Here is a 25653-nt window from a genome sequence, read left to right on the forward strand (position 1 = left end):
AAAAGACTGTGCAAAATTTGATAATGGAAATAAATTGGAAAATGTCTTAAAACTGCATGCTCTATCTGAATCATAAAAGTTTATTTTGACTTGAGTGTCCCTTTAAAAAAAAAAAAGAACTGATATTTGTCTGAAATGACTGTATCGTGCCTGAATGGTGTAAGTTACACAAGGTCCCATTCTATTTACAATGCTGCACTAATCTCTTCCACTGTTTTGTTTTACATCATAAACACAAAACATAGTTCATCACTTGTGTCTGACAACTTAACCTTTCAATATTTTCTTGACTCCTCATCAATCTTCTATTTTTCATTAGGACAGTCGTAACATTCCAGAATTGTCAGCATTCCATGCTTTATAGGGGCATCCTAGTATAAGAACACATTGCTCTATTTCATTTAAAGCTCTGAATTAGAAAACAAATCCCCTTTTAAAAAAAATGTTTTTAAAGGGACATTCCAGCCAAAATTGAAAACCACATGGATGCTTTTCAGTTTTGAATAGAAGCATTTTTGTAATATACATGTATTAGCGCAAATGCTTCTAATAAAAACTATAGCTGATTCAAAAGTGTATTTAAGTATGCCACGTGCACCAGCATTTTAAACACAATACTTGCTCAGAGACCCTAATGTGCATGTACCATCTGGTAATGACTCAGTTTGTTAATTGATAAATGCTACAGACCACACTGTCACTCTGAACAGCTGCAGTATTTAAAATTCTGGTGCACTGAGCATATCTAGATATGCTTCACATGCTGAGAAAATTGCTAATGCTAAAACAGTGATAACGTTTACTAGAAGCATTTTTGCCAATACATGTATATTGCAAATATGTTTCTATTCAAAGATGTAATTCAACTATGTGCATTTAAATTTAGACCAGAATGTCCCTTTAACTGCTTCAAAAGGGCTTAACACATAATCTATACTGCACAAGTGATATGCCCTAGGTGATTATACTGTCAGTAATTAAAGTATACTCACATATGCCGGCATCCTATTTGCTCATCTGCTATATTCCTATCTAGATAAGCAAATGAGCACAGCTTTATAGTCTGTAACCAGAGAAACAAATTAATCTTGCATTTTCCTGCGGAATGTGCAACCTTATATTTGAAACATCTTTTTTTTATTGTGTAGACACTTTTTTTATCAAAGTATTACAGGGTCAGTGTACTGAAAAAATTGGTCCTCCCTTAATGTGTTCATAATGACTTATCTGACCAGCTGCTAAATATAAAATGTAAGGGAAGTTGCTCCTTTAGATTTATTTTTATAAAAAAATAGCTGTTAATTTACACATCCTTATCAAAAGGGCTGAGCTTACAAGAAGAACAGGTCTCATTATATTATTTATCTAATCATATGGATCTTATCTCTCATGGTTAAAAAAAAGTAACCCAGAAATCCTAAATAACTGCTATTGAAGGTGAGCAGCTAATCAGTATAACATACTATCGTCCCGTGGTTACCAGGTAACAGTCTAGTGACGTATTAGGACGATAGGATCATATCAAGTAAGTGTCACCCGTATACACAGTAAGCCTCCGTCAGTCTCCACTAGCCCTTCACCCTCTTACCAGACTTCCGACACAAGCAGTAGTTTCTGCCTCCTTCCGTGTCCGTGGTATCTTTGTGAGGCTGGCGTCCCTGTGGAACTGCAGCTTGGCTCCTCCTCCTATGGGGGTGTGTAGGCTCTTGTCCACTTACAGATTAGTGTGGTAACGTCGATACGATCCGCTCCAATCACTACTGCAGGCAAAAGTTAGTGTGGCGAATCAGCTGGTCCAGGCATATCAACAGAAGGAATTTTTCGCCAAACTGAATAAAAGTTAAAAGTCACATTATTGAATTGCGAGTAAAAACAGTCCAATGGAGTACTGCAAAAACAGACTGGACATACACAGAAACACGCTGGCGTAGCACAGGATGGCTTGCACGTTTCGGCTTACACAGCCGTAGTCATATGGTAGTCATATAGTCAGGCTATGACTACGGCTATGTAAGCCAAAAGGCGCAAGCCATCCTGTGCTACGCCAGCGTGTTTGTGTGTATGTCCAGTCTGTTGTTGCAGTACTCCATTGGACTGTTTTTACTCGCAATTCAATAAAGTGACTTTTAACTTTTATTCAGCTTGGCGAAAAATTCCTTTTGTTGATATATCTTATCTCTCATTGCATACAGAGTGAGACCAACTTATAGTAGGGCTCGACAAACCCAGTAGCCAGGGAGCCACTGGCTCCTAGAATTTTACCCCTGACTTCTAACTTTTTGGGTTATTCTCCATATATCTTTAGACAAATACCACTGTCTGGCTCCTAAAAATATGTCTGGTTCACTGTCCTACATTGCACTGGGAGCATGATTTCTTCTAAATGTTAAGTGCTGAAATTTTCAGTATAGGTGGGGATACAAAAGGCAAAAACAGCTATTTCAAATGACACAATAAAGACAAATTAACTATTTTAAAACAAAATATTGGACCCCAGCAGGTAAAATACATAATTGGGGACACATTTAAGGGGAGGAAAATAAATCACAGTACATTTTCCCTTTAAATATGGAAAACTTGGATCTTTTTGGTGCCAACTCTACCTGAACTGTGAAAGAATACAATTCAAAGTATTAACCCTACTATTCAAAGTATAACCCTAATCTATAAAGCACTTAACAGCCTCACTACTATATTTCCTCTCTCATCCACAAACACTCCCCGACCTGTCTTCTTTGTTCTACCTACGTATCTCCACTCCTTTTATCTCTACGTACCTCTCCCGCCTCCAAGGTGCCGATTTATTAAAGTGTGGACAGACATGATACGATGTGAACTGCTTGTGCAATGCCTCCCCTTGCAGATTCGCGGCCAATCAGGGGGTGTCAATCAGCTTGATCATATAGGATCGGGTGGATTGATGTCCACAGCCTAAGAGCAGGGGGACAAGTTATGGAGCAGCGGTCTTTTGACCGCTGCTTCATAACTGCTGTTTCCGGCGAGCCTAAAGGCTTGGGTGGAAACAAGGGCATCAAGCTCAATTCGGAGCTTGATAATTCGGCCCCATGACTTCTCACGTGCTGCTTCTGTCCTCTAGAACAGTGTTTGTCAACCACAGTCCTCATGTACAACAGGCCATGTTTTCATTATAGCTGAACCAGTGCACAGGTGAAATAATCAGCTGATTTGTGAGAGCAGGTTAGTAACCATGGTTACTGATCAGCTGATTATTTCACCTGTGCACTGGTTCAGCTATAATGAAACCATGGACTGTTGGGGGGTTCTTGAGGACCACGGTTGAGAAACAATGCTCTAGAACTCTCTACCCCATTCCATAAGACTGTCTCCAACCATGTATAGCTTCAGACGCTCCTGAAAACAAACCTATACAAAGAGGCTTAGCAATCTCTCCTCTGCTTTCCATTCTACCCAAAATAAATCTTGAACTTCCTTGACTCACTGTTCCAATACAGTTCATGTGACAAGCTAACCCAAACCTTATGTCTCTGCACCATCAACCTATAGGGGCATATTTATCAAGCTCCGTCTATAGCTTGAGACCCCTTGTTTCAACAGAAGTTATGAAGAAGTTATGAAGCAATGGTCTAAAGACAGCTGTTCCATAACTTGTCCGCCTGCTCTGAGGCGGCCGACAGAAATCAACCCGATCGAATTGTTTGACACCCCCTGCTAGCGGCGGATTGGCGGCAAATCTGCAGGGGGCGGCATTGCACCAGCAGTTCACAAGAACTGCTGGTGCAATGATAAATTTAGCGATGGGCAGCGACGTGCAGCGGACATGATACGCTACTTCATATCATGTCCGCTCGCACATTGTTAAATATGCCCTATAGACTGTAAGTTCTATGGAGCAGGGCCCTCTTCCTCCTGTACTAGACCTGTTTAGTTTGTTATGTTTGTGTATCTTATCACAAACCCTTGTTATTGTATACCCCTATCTCTGTATCCAGCGCTACAGAATTTTGTGGCACTATAAAAATAAATAATAATAATATTAAAAGCCTAATTTTGACTTTCATGTTCTTTTAAATATACACATTTTACTTCTGTGACTAACTTGTATCTAAGCATCTTCTGACCGCCCCTAATCACATGACTTTTAGTTATTATCTATTGACTTGAATTTTAGCCAATAAGTGTCTGCCACTAGCCACGGGCGTGATCACAATGCTATCTATATGGCCTACAAGAGCTAGCTCTCCCCTGCTGTGAAAAGTAAATAAAATAGAGGCGGCCTTCAAGGGCTTATAAATTATCATATGTGCCTTCCTAGGTTTGCTTTCAACTAGAATACCAAGAGAACAAAGCAAAATTTTTGATAAAAGTAAATTGGAAAGTTGTTTAAACTTACATGCCCTATTTAAAAAATGAAAGTTTTTTTTGGACTTGACTGTCCCTTTAAATATTGTATAAGTGAGCATAAGTTAAATTGTTTAACATGAACATGTTTGCTATACATATGTTAATTTACTTTTTCCTCAATTTGATAAAGATTGGATAGGTTTATTCATTATTCCCTTACTTCCTTACATGGGTATATCAAGTTATTATAGATTCAGTTTTTAGATTCCCTAAGGGTAACTGAATCGGCATGAATGTAGGGGTTTTAAAGATCAAAAGACCAAATAAAAAATGTAAATTATATTTTGGGCTTAAAGGGCACAACATAAGTGTCTCCAACATGAAAGACATGAGAAAAATTGAAATATTTCTAAATGCTATTGAACTTATACATTTTGCCCTTTATCTCTGCAAGAGGTAAAGTAATGCAATTTTGATTTATAGCTCTTTGCATTTGTAACTGTAAAATCATTAGTTCAAAAGACTAAATGCAAATCAAAATAGAACAAACTCAAATACTTAGTATAGTTTATTTATTTATTTTTCTTCTCTGCAAATATTAACATAACCAAATATGCAGAACTTTTACAATTAAGACACTTCCAATTTTTTTTCACATTACATAGTACAGTGTTTCTTAAATTGACACAAGTCAAAATAACCTTTTATTACTCAGAAAGATCATGCAGTTTTAAGACACTTTCCAATTTTACGTCCATTATCACATTTTTTATATGCACACTTTCTGGGGAACAAGATCCTACTGAGCATGTGCAAAAGCTCACAGGGTATTCGTATACTAATCTGTGATTGGCTGATATCTGCCACATGATACAGGGGGTGGAAAATGGGATAAAAAATAAAATTTGTCAGAAAAAAATCTACTGCTTATTTGAAATTCAGAGTAGGTGAAAAATCATTGTCTTTTTATTATGCACTGGTTAATTATGTAATTCTACTGATAGTAAAGACAAACATACAATTTTAAACATCTTTCCAATTTACTTCTATTATCTATGTTGCTTCATTTTCTTGGTATCCTTTGTTGAAAAACATACCTAGGTAGGCTCAGGAGCAGCTGATTGGTGTCTGTACATATATGCTTGAATATGTCCCTTTTATCTTTTGTTGTAGCAAGTACCAATATGGGCATACATTTTTGCCCTAAGTGCCCCAAATACAACACACAAATATTACATGTTTAAAAAAAAAAAAAAAAAAGCAGTTGTGCATATCTCACATTGTGACAAATTGGTATCAGAAATATTGTTCTGTGGTTTTTTTTAGGAATTTATTTTATTAAAATCCAATTTCACTGAATTAAAATGCAAACGTTCTTTAGAAATGTTACAGCAACAAGTAATAAAGCAAGCAACCTAGTGAAGGGGCATTCCAGTCAAAATTGGAATCTACATGGATGCATTTAAAGGGTCATGAAACCCACATTTTTTCTTTCATGGTTTAGAAAGAGCATGTAATTTTAAACAACTTTCTAATTTACTTCTATTGTCCAATTTGCGTTATTCTCTTGATATCCTTTGCTGAAAAGCATATCTAGATAGGCTCAGTAGCTGCGGATTGGTAGCTCCACACAGATGCCTTGTGTGATTGGCTCACCCATGTGCATTGTTATTTCTTTGAAATAGGATATCTAAAGAATGAAGCAAATTAGATAATAGAAGCAAATGGAAATATTGTTTAAAATTATATTCTCTACCTGAATCATGAAAGAAACATTTGGGGTTTAGTTTCCCTTTAAGTTTTGAATGGAAGCATCTTTGTAATATACATTCATTAGCAAAGATGCTTCTATTAAAAATTATAGCTGTTTCAAATGTGTATTTAAGTATGCTCCGTGCACCAGCATTTTAAACACTGAACTTGCTCAGAGAGCCTAAGGTGATTGTACCATCTTGTAATGACTCAATGCGTTAGTTGCTGACATGATACAAACCCCACTGGCTCTCTGAGCAGTTGCAGTATTTCAAATGCTGGTGCACTGAGAATATCTATGCTTCACATGCACGTGCAGAGAAAAATGTTAACACTAATACAATTATAACTTTTACTAGAAGCATTTTGCCAATACATGTATATTGCAAATATGTTTCTATTCAAAGATGTAATTCATCTATGTGCATTTAAATTTTGACCGGAATGTCCCTTTAAGAAAACACACACACAACACATATAGTTCTATAATATTAAAGGGACACTGAACCCAAAATGTTTTTCTTTCGTGATTCAGATAGAGCATGCAATTTTAAGCAACTTTCTAATTTACTCCTATTATCAATTTTTCTTTGTTCACTTGCTATCTTTATTTGAAAAAGAAGGCATCTCAGCTTCTTTTTTGTTTCAGGACTCTGGACAGCACTTTTTTATTGGTGGATGAATTTATCTACCAATCAGCAAGAATAACCCAGGTTATTCACCAAAAATGGGCCGGCATCTAAACTTACATTCTTGCATTTCAAATAAAGATACCAAGAGAAGGAAGAAAATTTGATAATATGAGTAAATTAGAAAGTTGCTTAAAATTGCATGTTCTATCTGAATCACAAAAGAAAAATGTTGGGTTCAGTGCCCCTTTAATGTCACTTACATTAGAAAATAACATATGACAAGGGAAGTAATATTCATACCACATTTATGCATCTAATTTCATCACATACACAGCTCAGGCTCATTTTATTCTGTCATACATGGGTATAGAACAATTTACCTGGCACTGAAAAAACTAATGATTGCTTGACTAAATCATTCTGTTCATTTGTTCGTGCTGTTTAGCACCAAAAAAAGGTGTAGGAATGGGTAGGAAGGAATTATATTGTTTGGTTAATAAGCTTTGTTTGTAATGATGTACAGGTTCGCATGACCGCTGCTTCTTAACCCACTTATCCCCCTGGATGTTTCTGACTGGAGAGATTGACAGTCCTTGCTCACACGTGATTGGCTGCTCACATGCAGGGGGCAGTGTTGTACACTAGCTCTAGTGTGCAATGATAATTACGGGAATGCAATGTCGGGGGACAGGGACAAAGATGTACGGTCCTGTCCGCCAGACTATGTTAAATCTGGTCCACAAAGTTAGCTCTCGGGTAATGCACTGCAAATCCTTAACTCAATACGTCCAGTAATTAGTGGCTATGCACATATGGTTATGACTATGGCCGCACGGCTAAAACGCGTAAACCGTATCTGATTCACATCTCTACACGCTTGTGAGAGTCTCCTAAGCTCATTTTAACCTTTAGAATAAAAGTTGTTTTAAAAGGGACACTGAACCCAAAATTTATTTTGTGATTCAGATAGGGTATGCAATTTTAAGCAACTTTCTAATTTACTCCTTTTATCAATTTGTCTTCATTCTCTTGGTATGTTTATTTGAAAAGCAAGAATGTCAGTTTAGATGCCCGCCCATTTGTGGTGAACAACCTGGGTTGTCCTTGCTGATTAGACAGAAACAATAAACAAGTGCTGTCTATAGTTCTGAACCCAAAAATTGCTGGCTCCTTAGCTTAGATGCCTTCTTTTTCAAATAAAGATAGAAAGAAAACGTGATAATAGGAGTAAATTAGAAAGTTGCTTAAAATTGCATGCTCTTTTCTTCATTACGTATGCACATATGCTTTCACTGATTGGCTCAGCAGCCATGTTCAGCTCAGACCTGGTCTGCGAGAGGTAAACATATATAGTTCTATTCAAGCAAAAATGCAAAAATAAATACACTAGCACATTTTTATTGATTATATTCTTGCTATTGATATTATTATTAGTATTGTTATTATGCTCATTGTTATTTATTTAAAAAGCACCAACATATTTCACACAGTTATATAAGTTATAAAAATGCAAAGTACAATAATCAGACATTTACTTAAATCATAATGGTTTAAAAATGAATACCATTACCCAGTATATAATAGTTTTGGGTTATTCACCCTTAATCATCCTAATCGATGCTTGATTAAAAGCCTAAGATTCTTCTTAAGACTGGGTGCTATGGACTCTTTTTTTTGTGATTTGAGGGGTGTTTGCAGTTGCCCTAATATCACTGGCACCAGGTACAGTGCTGTTTGACATTTGGACTGTTATTACCCAGTATATAAGACATCTGACTATGTTCAGGTCAGGTGAGGCATTATTCTGTTTAGGTAGGCATTAACCCCCAATCGCATGCCAAGCGTTTCCTAGATGTACTCGGTTAAATCAGAATCCTTATATATAATAAGAGGTTCTAAAATACAGAATGTTTCATTTAACAGCAGGGGAGTGAAATTTCTAGTTTCTATCTTATCACTCAGCTGAAATGAAATCACAATTCTGCAGTTGTAATTTCTTTAGTTTGTTTTAGATCTCTTTTTTTAAACTCCCAGAACTAATCTTTTTTTGCACTTCTGCGCCTGAGTTATGTATTTAGACGGCAATGGTTATAAATATCAGCGTGCTATGTATGAGTAGAAAAAAACAAGCAATATCCATTTGTTCACAAAAATTGAGTTTAGATAGATTGTGAGCCTGAATGCAATAAAATGTAATGTGTTCTGTATTGCTTTACTGAAGACACAGATATGAACTGAAAATGTATCGTTTTAGGGAAATTAAGGGAAGATGGAATTCATTTTGACATCACTTGTATTTTATAGCATATCCACAGTTTAGATGAGTAACACATCTCACAGATTCTAGCTTTTTTCAGTATCCCTCTAAGCAGACATGCAACAGTGCAAAAAACACAAAGCTGAGAGAGTCCTCTGACAAGACGGCCAATGGAATTGCATTATCTCTCTAGTGCCAAGGTAAGCATTGGCAAACACAGGTGGTTAATCTGGCATAATAATTGGATAACATTTACTTAGCTATCCCAGAATCCTGTTCTGTTACTTCTGCTGTAGATGATACAGCTATGTAAATTAACCAGATATGCCAGTAGTTTCCAAATCCTGTCTTTAGGGACTCCTTATAGGCCAAAAATTAGATACATGCATCCTTGGTAACTGAGTCATTTTTATTAAATCATATCTGTTTTAGTGCATACATCTCAAAACACTGTATGTTATGTTTACTTGCAGGCTTTAAATATAGTTAAAGGGACAGTAAAGTTTTATATATATATATATATATATATATATATATATATATATATATATATACACTTTTTTTGTATATCCAAACAGTTGTCTGCCATATGTATGGTCATCAACATATATCTGTGTGTGTGTGTATATATATATATATATATATATATACACACACACACACACACACATATGCATTTATATAAAAAAACTGAATAAAAATACAACTACATACAAAATTAATGCTTTAAAGGCTGTCACATTATTATAGGGACAAAAAAGAGCAAAATGAAAATAGTAATAACATAGTAAATGTAGGCTCCAGAGCAGCAATGTTCTACTGTGAGCTAGCTAAAAAAACCTGGTGAGCCAATGATGCATATGTGTGTAGCAACCAATCACCAGCTAGCTCCCAGCATGCAATTTTAAACAACTTACTTCTACTATCTAAGTTGCTTAGTTCTCTTGATACCCTTTGTTGGAGAGCATACCTAGGTAGGCCCAGGAGCAGCAAAACACTACTGGGAGCTAGCTGCTGCTTGGTGGCTGCACATATATATGCTTCTTGTGATTGACTCACCTGATGTGCTCAGCTAGCTCCCATCAGTGCATTGCTGCTTCTTCAACAAATTAAGCAAATTTGATAATAAAAGTAAATTGGAAAGTTGTTTAAAATTGTATGCTCAATTTGAATCATGAAGGATAAAAATTGGTTTCTATGTCCCTTTAAGAGATGATGCTGCTGGTGAGGGGGTTGCAGCTGTATCACCTCTTTTCTCTCCTCTGAACTATTTCCTTGTAAGTTTTGTTTCCTAGACCTTTTTTTATTACAAAATAATAATATTTAATTGTGTTGAAAAAATGGGGGAAGGAGTATCCCAGTAATGAGAAACTAGGGCATGTGCATTTAACAGATGTATAAGAGGTATATTGATGACCTCCTGTTCATATGGACGGGGGGGTCATCAAGAGCTGATTGAGTTTGTCAGTTATTTGAATACAAATGACATCAATTTGCAGTTCACATATGTCCATCTCTCATCTTCTATACCTAATTTAGATCTTCTGCTTATAGGGGATGTGGAGTTATGTAGTGTCAGGACTACACTATACCGTAAACCTATAGCCTCCAATGCCATACTCCATGCACGCACTAACCATCCCAGGCATACTGGTTTTGGAGTGGCAAATGGGCAGCTCATTCATGTAAAAGGGAATTGCACGAATTAATGTGATTATGCCAGAGAGAGCATGGCATTGGTGGCACAACTTATGGATAGAGGTTACTCCAAAAAAGTGGTTAACAGAGCATTGCTGGAGGTTAATCATATGGACAGGGATCAGATGCTCTTAGATCGAAGAGCCCCCACAATAAATACTAATTATGTTTTGTCAAAGCCCACTTTCATAACAACATAGAGTGCACAGTTTGACCATATTTGTGATATTATTAAGAAACATCTTCCGATTCTTACAGCGGAGGATAGTCTTAACTATTTTGTATCAACTAGTTGCAATTTTGTATCAAGGAGAGGCTGTACTTTGGGAAATGTTCCCCTAGTTTGCTACGCTGTACTCCAATGAGTAGAAGTTCGATGGATGTCAAGGGCCATTCCAAATGCCTCTTTGGGAGTTGCATATTCTGTGGACATTCACAGGTGTCCAAACAGTTTCAATCAAGTGTCACTCAGAGGGTATATGATCTCAATAGCTATACCAACTGCCGCTCCATGTTTGTTGTTTACATGGTTGATTGTACCCAATGTGAAAATCAGTATGTGGGGTGCACAACCAGGGAGGCACGCAGCAGGATTAGAGAACACCTAAGAAACATTGAAAAAGGAATAGAGTGCTCTGATTTAGCTAGGCATTTTATTTATGTCCATGGGAAGAATGTTACTACATTTAAGCGGAAGGTGATTGATCACGCCCGACCCCCAGCTCATGGGGGTGACAGAACAACTAAACTTTTATAGAGAGAGGCTTTCTGGATCTTCAAATTTATGTTCCCCTATGGGGTAGTTTCTCCCCGTGTGCCATGAATTGCCAGTCCTGCTATACTTATAGCTATGATCTTATATTTCCCTTTATTGGATATGGGCAGTATTTTGTTCTTTTAATCAACTTATGCTATTACTGTGAATACCTCATTAAGGCAGAGGACGTTTTATTTTTTCTTATGCTGTGAGCTTACTACATGCTTTTATGCTGGATTTTATCATTCTCCTAATAAAAGTTTTTGGATATTTACACTTTTAGAATCGCCTGCTCTTCCTTGCCAATTGTTAATGGAAAATGGGTCTTGTATTTAAATTTTTCCAGGCCTGCTTTTTATTCCTAGTCCAACCCTGAGTCAAAAGCGACAGTAAACACTAAATACATTGTTATACACCTTCGTCTAATTATGGGTGCAACAATTATGAAACCTAGGTTTCACTGCAGGTATCTGCAAACACATCAGTACCTCTTATCAGTGTTTGGACACAGGCATTGTACTTCAACTGAGTTTAGAGATTCTAGGCATGCTCCAGCAGATAATCCCTATTCACTTTTGCATTTTACCAAAAGAGCAATAAACATAGATACAGCCATAAAATGAATTGTGTGGGGGGAGTTAGAGCTGTACAATTTAGAAACTAAAAATAAAGGGTTAATGGTGAGGCACTGCTGTATACATTTGCAGGTAAAGTAATTAAAGTACATATATTATTTTGTCTCTATCCCAACTTGTTTTATGTCTCTTTAATGTTCCATACAATAGGATTTTCATTGCTGTAATTATGATTAATTAATATCTAATATGATTTCAGCATATTAAATTATTTGTTATCATTATCACAGAAGTACAAAGTTGAATCCATAGCTTCATAAAATATGCATAGTGGCACATTAGATTTGGTCTGTTTGCAAGAAATTAAATGCAATCAAGATCAAGATATTTTTTTCAATATGTCAAAGTACCCACTGTGTTTCTAGAGTGACTGTGGAATTTGCTTCCCAGTGTTTTTAATCCAGGTAGCGTATGTTTGGCCTGGTCTCCTGACATCACATGTATGGGTTGTATGAACGGCAGAGCTGTTTTGCTCAGTTGCCGAGTTTGTAGCTAAGCAACTGGGCCTATAATTGGCAATTGCCGGATTCAGATTTGATTAAACTTACTTACAAACATATGTAGCTGTTTTCAGTTATATGTTACAGCAATTGTAACTGTCTGATTTAATTTCACTAGACTGTATGGAATTAAACAAATCAGCACAATTTATACAGGGTTTAAAGAGATACAGTAATAAAATTGTATTTATTTCAGAACAATTTCATAAAAGTTTTGCTTTGGTTTTTTAAACTCTTGATCCTATTTTAAAAAAATGTTTCTTGTTACTCTCTCCGTCATAAATAAGGAGATTAAGTTGTCATTATAAGCCATTAAGGAGGAGGGAGTTAGGGTTGCCACCCAGTCTGTAAGTGGGCCTTATGCAAGCTCCGGCCCTGTCTGTATTTTTCCAACATGGACGGTATTTTTAAGGATCAGGTAAATGTAGAAAATAAAGAATAAATATAGAAACAAAGGCTCTATCAGGCTGAAACTTCTTCTAAGTGTGTTGGAATCTAATTATAAATAAATGATCATATAAAATCAGTCCTAGCAGTAGATTTTGTTCCTGTGTTATGTTGTATAATTATTTATGTAAATGTATGCTAACCAAAGAGAGCAATGTAGTTAGGAAAGGTAAGTGTTGGTTGTATGATCCCTGAATAATAGGGTCTTTAGGGAGCGCTTGAAGCTTTTAAAACTAGGGGCGAGTCTTGTGGAGCGAGGCAGGGAGTTCCACAAGATGGGGGGCCAGTCTGGAGAAGTCCTGTAAATGGGAATGTGAGGAAGTAACAAGAGAGGAGGAGAGTAGGAGATCGTGAGCAGAGCAAAGGGGACTGGAGGGAGAGTATCTGGAGACAAGGTCTGAAATGTAGGGGGGAGCAGTGCAGTTGAGGGCTTTGTATGTCAGAGTGAGGATTTTGTGTTTAATCCTGGAGGCAAGAGGCAGCCAGTGAAGGAATTGGCAGAGAGGTGCAGCAGATGAAGAGCGTTGTGTAAGGAAGATGAGCCTGGCAGAGGCATTCATTATGGATTGTAAAGGAGCTAGGCGGCAGCTAGTTAGACGAGAGAGGACGAAGTTGCAGTAGTCGAGACGGGAAAGGATGAGAGAGAGGATTAAAATCTTAGTTGTGTCTTGTGTAAGGAAATGTCTAATTTTAGAGATGTTTTAAAGGTGAAAGCGGCAGGCTTTAGCCAAGGACTGAATGTGAGGAGTGAAGGAAAAGTCTGAGTCAAGTGTGACCCCAAGACATCGGGCATGCGGGGTAGGGGTAATGATGGAATTATCAACAGTTATAGAAAATTGGGGGTGGTGGAGATTTTGGAAGAAGGGGGGAAAATAAGGAGTTCAGTTTTGGAGAGATTTAGCTTAAGGTAGTGAGAGGACATCCAAGATGAGATATGAGAAAGACAGTTAGTGACACAGGTTAGTAAGGAAGGAGGTAGGTCTGGTGCAGAGATGTAGATTTGGGGTTCATCGGCATGCAAATGATATTGAAACCCATGGGACTTTATTAAGGAACCTAATGATGACGTATAGATTGAAAAGAGAAGGGTACCGAGGACAGAGCCTTGAGGTACCACAACGGGGCAGAGGATGGTCTGGAGAAGGCTACACTAAAGGTACGGTTAGATAGATAGGAAGAGAACCACAAGAGAGCTGTGTCGCAGATGCCAAAGGATTGGAGGGTTTGGAGCAAAAGATGGTGGTCAACGGTGTCAAAGGCTGCAGACAGATCAAGGAGGATAAGCAGAGAGAAGTGGCCTTTGGATTTTGCTGTAAGTAGGTCATTGGTAACCTTGACAATTGCTGTCTCTGTGGAGTGATGGGGACGAAATCCAGATTGCAGTGGGTCAAGAAGAGAGTTTAGTGTAAGGAAATGGGATAGACGTGCATATACTAGCTTTTCAAGGAGCTTTGAGGCAAGAGGGAGTAGGGAAATAGGATGGTAGTTAGATGGGGAGGTTGGATCGAGGGAAGGTTTTTTGAGGATAGGTGTGAGCAGTGCATGTTTTAGAGATGAGGGAAATATACCAGTGCTGAGGGAGATGTTGAAAATGTGTGTGAGTATGGGGGTGAGGGTAGAAGAGAGGGAGGGGAGTAGCTGTGATGGGATATGGTTGAGGGGACAGATAGTGAGGTGGGAGTATAAGGGCAGAAACTTCTTCCTCGGTAACAGGGGCAAAAGAGCTAAATTTAAGGGTATTTGGGTTTTGGATGATTGTGAGCTTTTGAGGGGGTGGGAGATTGATAGTAAGTTGAGAGGTGATTTCATTTCTGATGGAGTCAATTTTGTTATTGAAGTGGCTGGCAAAATCTTGAGCTGAGAGAGAAGTTGTATTAGGAGGTGGGGGTGGGCGTAGAAGAGTATTGAACGTGGAAAACAGACGTTTTGGGTTAGAGGAAAGAGTGGAGATGAGATTAGAGAAGTTTTGTTGCTTATAAAGATTAAGGGCAGAATAGTAGGAGTTCAGGATGAACTTGTAGTGAAGAAAGTCAGCTGAACTCTGAGATTTCCTCCAGTGTCGCTCAGCTGTACGGGAACATCTGTGTAGGTACCGTGTCAGAGGAGTATGCCAAAGTGGAAGATGAGAGTGTGGTTTCTGAGCTATAGTAGGAGGGGCTAGAGTGTCAATGACCGATGTAAGGGTGGAGTTATAGTGGCAGATAGATTGGTCAGGGCAGGAAAAGGACGTAATGGAAGAGAGGAGAGGTTCGAGAGAGCTAGCGAGCTGTTGCTGATCTAATGACTTAGTGCTTCTGTGAAGTTTGGTGTAAGGGAGAGAGGAAGGGAGGGCTGTAGGGAGGGAAGTGATGTTGAAAGTTAGGAGATGATGGTCAGAAAGAGGAAAAGGGGAGTTTGTGAAATTTGAGAGTGTATCGATAGCTGAAAATCAGATCAAGGGAGTGACTATCTTTGTGAGTGGGAGAGTCAGTCCAAAGCCGAAAGAGGAAGTGAGTTGCAGAAGATGTTTTGCAGAGGAGGCAGTGGGATTGTCAAGAGGGATGTTGAAGTCACCAAGAATGAGGGCAGGGGTGTCTGAGTAAAGGAAATAAGGAAGCCAGGCAGCAAAGTGAAATAAATTGAGTTGGGGAGCCAGAGTTGGGGAGTCCTGCCACTTGGAACATGGGCCCTTCTTAGATAGTTGTGCACTTGGCTTACCTGCGTATATATGTATAATACGTGAGAAAAGTGTATTGCAAAAATACTTCCAGAAAGATATCAAATTTTTGCACTGTTTAATTATATGAACAACTACCTCAGCTTTATTGGACAGGGGCACAATTTCATCAGCTAGAAATAATATTAATAGTTTTTTAAGTTAGAAAAAAAAAAACGAGGATCCAGCGAGCTCCGTAAGGTAGGGTTTTATTCAAAAAAGAAGAAAGGCACACACACTATATACAGGGTACAAAGAAAAGTAATATGAGCTAAAAACATATAGAAAAACGCTATGACCCTCAGCTCCCTGCCGGTCTTACGCGTTTTGGCTGAGAAAATGCCTTAATCATAGACCATAAGTTAACTGATATGAAAAACTACCTCAGCTCAGTCGGACAGAGAAAATAAAATTTCATTCTGGGTAAGAACTCCAGCTTTTCAAATGTAGAGATGTAGAAAATAACTTTGACAACCATAAGCACCATCTTAATTGCTGATAAAAACTATACACTATATATAAATAGCTTTAAGTGGAGACTAAACTCTAAACAATTACTTTTGTTTAACATATTGTAAAAGAGTTAATATCAAAGGGCTCAATGTACAAAGCAGTGGTCATCCGACTACTGCACCCTACGCTTTCAGCCACCTCTGAAGTAGTTGCGAACCTTGTCCATCTGCCCTATAACATGGTGCCCTTACCACAGTTTTCTTCAACATCTCAATCTCCAAATGATGGTTGCCTAAACGTTACATAAAGCCATTCCCCAGGAGTTGCAGTATTTTTTCTTAATTTGGCTGTTTTTTTAAAAAAATGCTTAAACACTGGAGGCGGCCATAAATGGCTGTCTTCAGTTTCTAGACAGACACCACAGCATGGGCTAAAAGATAATGTAAGTGTTCACCCTTACTATTACCATATTTAAACCATTGAATAACTACATGTTACATTAAGTGTCCCTTAAATGTTTCTTCAAAGTTACCAATAGCTACAGTAACTTGGAAATCTGTCTGTCAATCACTCTATCTTGCTATCTGTATGCTTTATGTCTGTCTGTCTATAACTAAACTATAACTATACCAGAAATCTAGTTTGCTGTTTATTTACAAATAGCTGTTTATTTTTTTTTTACTATTTTACATCTTCATCTATAATTAGAATGGGCTAAAAAATGTATATTATAATTAGTGATGAAGGATGCAGAATTAAAAGGCTAACCTAGTGTGTGTAATTGTATACATTCAGGGCTAGATTACAAGTAGAGCTGTATATAGCGCTCCCGCTTGTGCGCTAATACCGCTGACATTAAACTTGTAACGCGGGCGGGTTAGCTAGCTTATTACAAAATGAAAGTAAAAAGTTAGCGCATGAGCAAAACCTGATGCGCGCTAACTTCAGGACTTCGGATATCATGATCCTGTTAACTTCCTCTCCCCATAGACTTCAGTGGAGCACATATTTAAAAACAAAAACAAAACCCAACACTAAAAACCTAACCCTACTGCTTTTGAGATATATATACAGGTAGCCCTCAGTTTACGCCGGGGTTAGGTTCCAGAAGGAATGATTGTAAATCGAAACAGTTGTAAATTGAAACCCAGTTTATAATGTAAGTCAATGGGAAGTGAGGGAGTTAGGTTCCAGGCCCCTCTCAAAATTGTCATAAGTAACACCTAATACATTATTTTCAAAGCTTTGAAATTAAGACTTCAAATAATAAACAGCATTATAAACCTAATAAAATAATCACACAACACAGAATATGTAATTAAACTAAGTTAAATGAACAATAACATTTGCTAAACAGCATTATAAACCTAATAAAATAATCACACAACACAGACTTTACTTGCATTTTTCTTCAAACAGTTCTTTCTATGCATTAAAATCTGGACAAATTTATAGACAGGAAGATCTTTTTCCTTTGAAATCTGCTCTATAGCTCAGGTCTGGTTAAACTGATTAATTTCAGCTTGCTTGGCTTGCATATCTTTGCTGCAACACAAGCGGAAAGCTCCACCTACTGGCTATTTTAATCAATGCAATGCTTCTCAATGCTTTTCAATAGCAGTCACATGACTATGTTATTCTGAAACGGTGTAAATGTAACCGTTGTAAACTGAGGGCTATATGTATAGATATATATAGGAACATTTGAATGTAAAATATTTTATAGTAAATACACAGTAATACACAATATATATATATATATATATATATATATATATATATATATATATATATATATAAATAGACATATACCCACATACACATACTTTAGACTGATGTATCGTCTGGGGTTGCTGGGTTCCATGTTCAGAGAGGAATTGCGTGGTATTTCGGTGCTGGACTGACCGTATTAGGTGAGATCAGATTGATATACTACAAGAAAGTTCTACTCTGTGAAAAGCATTACTGGGCTAAAATAAGCTGCACTCAGGTTGTAAATCACCATAGGACAGGCTAGCAATGGTATTGAGCTAGCTGTTCGTTCCTGTGAGTGCGCTCCTCTCTGAATGTATTTTTATATATATATATATATATATATATATATATATATATATATATATAGAGGATACAAAGACAAGTGCACTCTCACAAACGGTATCACAAATGCCAGGGTGCCAGAATGTGGGTGATGATATAACGAATAGAAGACAGCACTCTCTGGTCTTGAATGCAGAAAAAGATGTATTGCACACGTTTCGGGGAATACTCCCCTTCCTCAAACACACACACACACACACACACACACACACACACATATATAATAGCCCTTTCCATTAGAATACCATATACCTTTGACCCCTTATAACTTTTTAATTAATATTGATATGAATATTTTTTTTATTAGATAGTGTATATATGAGTGTAACTGTTTATTTCAGTTTATTTATGTTGTGTTTGGTGGAGCTCTTTACGAAGCCCTAACCTTTTACGCAAGGTCTTCAGTTGCGGTGTGCGTCTACTTTCAATCTTATAATATGTGCATATACTTGTAATCTAACACCCAGTGGGTTAAATTGAGCAACTTTGCAATTCAATCATATCTTATAAATTATTTCAAATACTTTTTGAAGTTTATGTCTGCTTTTATTGGAATTATCTTAGCTATATATTTGCAGTAGGTATTATTGTTTTTTTTTTTTTCTTCCAGTCCTATGACACTACTATATTGTTTGTTGGATATAATTATCTCTTCATCTAGAGAATAATAGAAATACAATTGTGCCTATTCAACATTTAAATTGCAATCACATAAGAAGAAAATAATAATATTTTGTTTCTGATTTGATTCCTTGCTACAAAGAAACTCACAGCCTGGAATCTGTTCTCCCTTGGGAAAGAGGGCAAGGAAAAGAGAACTGTTCATAAACGGAGACATTAAAGATAGAGATCAATCATTCCTATTGTTTTACATTTTTTTCCTCATGCATATTTACATAATATTTACATATTTCCAAGATAAATCTCAGAATTTTTATTTTTTTTTGCTACTTTTTATTCTTCAAACAATTAAGGTTCCAGACATTATTTTTTGGTGATTTTTTTTATAATTTTATCATATTCTTAATAAATTTGATAGGACTTTAAAATTGATAACACCAAAGTAATTTCTTTTTTATCTTTTTGCATCAAAAATAAATAATTTTAAACTCTATACATGATATGTTTGTAAAATAAATATTCAAGTGTTGAAAATCTTGTTGTGAGGTTTGTCACTGTCTACTAGTAAAGCAGTACTAGTTCCGAGTGGGCGGGGAGGTCAAAAAATGGCAGTCCTGTGAGCGAGCTTGAAGCGCAAGGGCTCCAATTCCACTTTTGTTGCTTGATAAATGGAGCTCATAGTGCTCAATACGCATATGCACGCTTCTGACCCTACTTCAGTATTCTCTTATAGAAGGGGCTGAGTTTCCACCAAGGATACCAAAAGAAATGGGAATAATTGATATTAAAAGTACATAGGAAAGTGCTGTTTACAATTGTATGCGCTAGTTAAATCATAAAAGCTTAAAGGGACACTGAACCCAAAATTTTTGTTTTGTAATTCAGAAAGAGCATGCAATTTTAAGCAACTTTCTAATTCACTCCTATTATCAATTTTTCTTTGTTCTCTTGCTATCTTTATTTGAAAAAGAAGGCATCTAAGCTTTTTTTTTAATCAGAACTCTGGACAGCACTTTTTTATTGGTGGATGAATTTATCCACCAATCAGCAAGGACAACCCAGGTTGTTCACCAAAAATGGGCCGGCATCTAAACTTACATTCTTGCATTTTAAATAAAGATACCAAGAGAATGAAGAAAATTTGATAATAGGAGTAAATTAGAAAGTTGCTTAAAATGTCATGCTCTATCTGAATCACAAAAGAAAAAAATTGGGTCCTGTGTCCCTTTAATTTTGACTTCCATGTCCCTGTAAAGAGACAGTAATATGGAAGTTGTATTTCAACACCCCTTCCTCCAGTTGCCCCCTTTTCAGAGTCTTTTTTAAATTTTTTGATCGCATGAATAACGAATAAAATAAAAAAATGCTTTACCATAAAGAAATACATTTATTACGTTTAATATTTTTATTATAAAATGTTCCACTCTAGCGTGTGTGTGATGTGATAGAAACATAGAAACATAGATATTGACGGCAGATAAGAGCCATAGGCCCAGCAAGTCTGCCCCACCTTACCTAACAGTATAAACTTATCTAGTTCGTAGGATAGCCCTATGCTTGTCCCATGCATTTTTAAAGTCCCCCACAGTGTTTGTTGCTACTACCTCTTGAGGAAGTTTATTCCATAAATCAATCACTCTTTCTGTAAAGAAGTGCTTCCTCAAATTACTCCTGAATCTACTACCCTTTAGCTTGAGCTCATGACCCCTTGATAGAAACATAGTGATGCTGGCATGCCCTTGGAGAAGGGCAGATCAAGTATCTTTAGAAAGCACAGCTCCCCACCAATCGTATTTGATATACAAAGCAATCATTGATGCCCCTGTGTAAAAAGAAGAATCTTACGCAGAACACGAGTGTTGATTGATCTTATCAGTTGTATGCAGATGGACACTTTTATTAAAAAAGCAGAGTGTCTACGAATACAATATTTAACCAGTAAAGTTTCACTATAGAGTGTTATAAAAAATATCAATATATAATATATATAAAGCAATAAATATTTATGCATACACTAGGCTTTTCTGACAGCGCTTGCTGGGAACTTACTTATATTGCGCTTGCCACAGATTTTGCACATGCACAATACAACACAGACAGGAAGGGACTGAGCAGGGCTAAATAATAAAAAATATATTCTTACGAATGTAAGCATCATAGGCTTTGAGGTTTGGAAACGGGACAGAAAATCGTTATTATTAAAAAAAAAAAAAAAAAATCTGCATCCAGATGAAATGGTTAAACTTAACATTTTAAAAAACAATTTAAAAATAAAAGTGTACAATTTCCCTTTAAGTTTGCGGTATGATTCTATTGCAGTCTATGGGCTCCATTTTTTCAAGCTGCTTCCAAACCTTTATGCCAGCTCTTAGCTGGTGGATAAAAATCACCCTGGACATGTTCTCCCAGGATGATTGACAGCCCCTGCTCACTCATCATTGGACTAGCGTGATCAGGCAGACGCTTGTGCAATGTTAAATGTGGGCAGCGTATTGCTTTGTTAAATCGACCCCTATGTGTGCATGTGATTGGCTGTACTGCTTGTCTAGCTAGAAAATGATAAAAAAAAAACTCTGGAAGGCTGGCAGCATAGCATGTCCCTTTAAACACCATAGTCCCCAGCATGAAAATGATTTCTACAAAAAGTCCACTCCTTTTACTTTCCATGGTGACTACCTTTGTGAGATCTGCAAATTTGCCAATTGAATTTCCAGAACATTTTACTGAAGCTAGGACACTATATGGAGTGATTTCCCAAGATCATGCTATTGATACCAAACAATAAGAAAAAAACTATGTACTTATATTATAAAACTTATTTCATTCTCTTGGCATCCTTTGTTAAAGTTTAAATTGCATTCTCTGTCTGAGTAATGAAACATTGATTTCTACTTTACATTTAACTAGACATGGGGAGCTAGGAGGGATTAAGCACAAGACAGAAGTTGGTAATTTAATATTGTTCAGCACAATGGATGTACTAACATAGCTAAGGATCTTTTTCAGGGGAAGGGTATTCTGTATTAAAGGGATATTAAAGTCATGTTTTCTATTTGCACAGTATACTGTATATCAGCAATCTATATACTGAATTGCCAGAGAACTCTATACCAAATACATATTTTAAAAGTATTTAAAACAGTGACTTTATTAATAATTTGCAAAAATATGCACCAACAAACCCCTTGAAAACTCTAAACCATAGTGTGTAGGTTTATATTATCTCCCTTTATTGTGGTCAGTTAGCACTAACACTAAACTAATGTATTCACTGTTGTAAGCAATCACTGTTTTGTATGAAGCTAGTACAGGCAAGATGTAGCATTTTGCAGAATACTTAGGTTTTGAAAATCTTGTCCCAGATGGAACCAGATATTTCAAAAGACCTTGGCGCTGCAAAACACTGCAGCTAAAACTAGTGATTGGATAAACCGTGACAATAGTCAAATGTTTAAAATATGAAACCTTTGGCCTCAGTAATGAGATAACTTCAGTAATGAGATAACTTATTTTAAAAAAAAATACAATGTGAATTTATTTATACAATATTAAACATTATTAAACATAAATTAAAAAAACTGATCAGCAAAAGAGCAACAATAATTGTAGCAATTAAATAGTAAGAATATAGCAGTCAAACTATAGCAACGCACAATATGGCACTATAGCAAATGTCAGTGTAGCATCAAAAAATCACAAAAAATCACAAAACAACCCTAGAGCTGATATGCGAAACAAATTTTGAAGGTCCAGAAAGAAGAGTGAACGGTCGAAATCCCCAGCTGATTCCTTGAGAAGCAGAGTGAGGCTGGAACGACAAACAGATCCAAATCATACACAAGCAGAGAACCAGACAAAAGGTGTTCACTTTTACTTACACCGTGTCTTGGTTGTTGCTGCGCCGATGGATCCCTTTTAGCAAGCTGTAGCAGAGCCGGATAAGCCTTTGGAACAATACCGGATTTTTCAAAGATACTCCGCTGAAAGCTGCAGTTAACACAGAAGCCGGTCTAAAACTGACAAAGTGCTCCACTCCTGACTCCTGTCTGACAGTCTGACTCCTTCACTCCTCTGCTCTGAGTGACACCTGATCACCAGTCATCAGGAGGAGTGAAGGAGTCAGACTGTCAGACAGGAGTCAGGAGTGGAGCACTTTGTCAGTTTTAGACCGGCTTCTGTGTTAACTGCAGCTTTCAGCGGAGTATCTTTGAAAAATCCGGTATTGTTCCAAAGGCTTATCCGGCTCTGCTACAGCTTGCTAAAAGGGATCCATCGGCGCAGCAACAACCAAGACACGGTGTAAGTAAAAGTGAACACCTTTTGTCTGGTTCTCTGCTTGTGTATGATTTGGATCTGTTTGTCGTTCCAGCCTCACTCTGCTTCTCAAGGAATCAGCTGGGGATTTCGACCGTTCACTCTTCTTTCTGGACCTTCAAAATTTGTTTCGCATATCAGCTCTAGGGTTGTTTTGTGATTTTTTGTGATTTTTTGATGCTACACTGACATTTGCTATAGTGCCATATTGTGCGTTGCTATAGTTTGACTGCTATATTCTTACTATTTAATTGCTACAATTATTGTTGCTCTTTTGCTGATCAGTTTTTTTAATTTATGTTTAATAATGTTTAATATTGTATAAATAAATTCACATTGTATTTTTTTTTAAAATAAGTTATCTCATTACTGAAGTTATCTCATTACTGAGGCCAAAGGTTTCATATTTTAAACATTTGACTATTGTCACGGTTTATCCAATCACTAGTTTTAGCTGCAGTGTTTTGCAGCGCCAAGGTCTTTTGAAATATCTGGTTCCATCTGGGACAAGATTTTCAAAATACAAATTTTCTGTTTCTGGTTGTGGAGATAGGGGTCTCCATTTTTTCCCTTGGTCTATTGGTGCCTTTTTCCTTAGCGCAGGGCAACATTTTTCTTTATTTTTGTATAGAATACTTAGGTTACAGAATTAGACAGGGAGCCTCTTTTAAGACACATAGAATACAGACAATTTTCAGAGCTATATTATATCATAAGCAAGCAAAAAATGAATGCTGTTGGAATGATGTTTCTTAAAGTGATGGTAAATTTCAATCTATGAGAATGTTGCAATAAAAATATATAATAGTTTGCAAGTAAAACCACATTATTTTTTTTAAAGTGTATATACATTTTATAATAAAAGGTTTATAATCCAAATTGGTATTGTCTGTTCCCCTGCCCCCCCCCCCCCTTCATTTCCTCTTTTGGCTGGGCTGTGATGTATAGAGCAGTCCCACCCTCTCTCTACATAGGCTTTCTATGGGCTTTAAAGGGGCTGGACTTCAAGATTGTCATATGACACACACGTTGATTAGATGTTCACTGGAATTGTCATAAAAAAAAAAAAGAGAGTTTATTCATGTGGGCCGGCATAGCATTGTAAAAGAAGCATTATTATATGCACTTATTTAACTCTTTCACAGAAGGATTAAAAACCAAAAAAGGTACACATACACTTTTTTAATGGTAAAGATTACATTTATGGCATTTGATTATTTAACGTTTACCATCACTTTAATGTAATTCATTAACAAGAATTTCACATTTCGAGTTTAATTCTTCTTTAAAGAGACAGGAAATCACAATATTTTTTTCTTTGATTTGGATAAAACATACCATTTTAAACAACTTTCCAGCTTACTTCTATTATCAAATTTGCTTCATTCTCTTCTTATCTTTTGCTGAGGGAACAGCATTGAACACATCTAGTAAGCCAATCACAAGAGACAAATGTCTGCAGGCACCAATTAGCAGCTGAAAGAGAATTATGGTCGGTTAAAGAAACCCACAAAGGAGAATACACATATAGCACTCTAGAGTTGTATGTAATGGCACTATTACAATTTACTATCAAGAACATAAGATTAATTTATATATTATGACTGCATTATAACAATTAGATTGCAGTTTTGAAATATGTTCTTTGAAGACTTGACATAAACACGCTTTATATGAACAGCTTTACTGCTGCAACTAGGCTGACAGTACTCTGCAAAAACAATAGAATCGTTATATATTTACATACAGCTCTAGAGTGCTATATGTGTATTCCCCTTTGGGGGTTTCAGGGCCGGACTGGGAATGAAAAGCAGCGCTGGAAAAATATGAAGACCAGCCCTATTTTCTGTTGAGTTGGTAGAATGCACAGGCCCCATTTCTCTCAAGGGGGATTACTGGGATACTCCTTTCCCAATTTTTTTTTTTTTCAGAATTAAATTATATTACTTTGCATTAAATAAAAATGCCAGATTGATATTATATATGCACCCTAAAACCCCATTGCATCCATTAATCGCCCTTTTAAATTGTAGCTTTCCAGCCCCAGCTGCTGCAGCCCACCGGGAAATTTCCTGGTATCCTGGTAGGCCAATCCGGCCCTGGGGGGTTTCTTTAACCAACCATAATTCTCTTTCAAGTACAAATAATACACAGCACCATTTCACTCATATACTTTGTATTTACAAAGTTTTATATTAAATAATTATCTAAATATTCGAGTTACCAAGAGCTCTTCTATAAATATATACAACCAGTAGTGCCATTGGTTTTTTGTTTGTTCTCAACCAATCAGCAGCTAGCTGTAGAATATGTGCTTATTCTTTTTCAACGAGGGATACCAAGAGAACGAAGCACATTTGAAAACAGAAGTGAATTTAAAAGTGTCTTCAAATTACATTCTCTAATTGAACCTTGCAAGTTTAAATTTGGCTTTCCTATCCCTTTAATAAAGGGCAAATGTCAGCATTACAA

The 25653-nt window shown here is 36.7% G+C and overlaps 1 protein-coding gene across 1 annotated transcript in view; it reads left to right on the forward strand.

The window, feature by feature from the left end:
* Positions 1–25653, forward strand: part of KIF26B (kinesin family member 26B) — a 559622-nt gene that overhangs the window by 346622 nt on the left and 187347 nt on the right. The gene's annotated exons all lie outside the window — the stretch shown is intronic.

The sequence above is a fragment of the Bombina bombina genome, chromosome 4 (genome assembly GCF_027579735.1).
Source record: "Bombina bombina isolate aBomBom1 chromosome 4, aBomBom1.pri, whole genome shotgun sequence".
Taxonomy (NCBI): domain Eukaryota; kingdom Metazoa; phylum Chordata; class Amphibia; order Anura; family Bombinatoridae; genus Bombina; species Bombina bombina.